The sequence below is a fragment of the Callorhinus ursinus genome, unplaced genomic scaffold (assembly GCF_003265705.2).
Source record: "Callorhinus ursinus isolate GAN/ISIS: 27379988/994484 unplaced genomic scaffold, GSC_fseal_2.0 scaffold22, whole genome shotgun sequence".
Taxonomy (NCBI): domain Eukaryota; kingdom Metazoa; phylum Chordata; class Mammalia; order Carnivora; family Otariidae; genus Callorhinus; species Callorhinus ursinus.
This window is the reverse complement of record NW_027397084.1, coordinates 5,301,745-5,302,465: the sequence shown is the minus strand read 5'-3', so window position 1 is coordinate 5,302,465 and position 721 is coordinate 5,301,745.

Here is a 721-nt window from a genome sequence, read left to right as displayed (position 1 = left end):
CAGGCGTCTTAGGGGCCAAAGATTTGTTGTGTTCTTGCCATGGCAACTGGCCCCTCCTTCCTCATTAAAGCCTGCCAATCAACATCAGCTTCCGGACGGGGTGCCCGCCCCTGAAGAAGGGCCTGCCTCTCTGCCTGCACCCAAGCTGGCCAACACTCTGGTCAGTTTCTCTGGTGCTTGGCAGCTTCTCTTCAAATAGCGTTTGATCGAAATGCATGAAAATTGAAAGGAAAAAAAAAAAAAAAGATTGCCCGTCCACAGGGCACCGTGAGGGAGATAAGCTCCCTGGGGACCACGATGGGGGGGTGGAGACAACAGGGCCCCTCACTCTCAAAACCAGCTGTGAGATCTTGGGCAAGGCGCTTAACTTTGCTGAAACTCTTACTTCTCACCAATAAAATGAAGTTTTAACTCTTTTCTCATAAGGCAATGAAAGGTGAATAGCTGAAATAATTTAGAAAGCACCAGCAACAGTGAAGCAGAAGAAGAGGAGGGAGGGAGAAAATCTTCAGGTCATTTCTCCTTGCCTCCTCTCTGGGACTCCTTACTCTAGCATCTGCTATCGTTATGAGCATGCTGGTCTAAAAGGACTTCTTCCGGCCTTCCTCCTGCCTCTCTCCCGCCCTCCTTCCTTTCCTTCCTTCCTTCTGCTCTCCCCTCTCCTTTTCCTCTTCCTCCTGCTCCTTCTCCGCCTTCTCCTCCTTCTGCTCCTTCTCCTCCT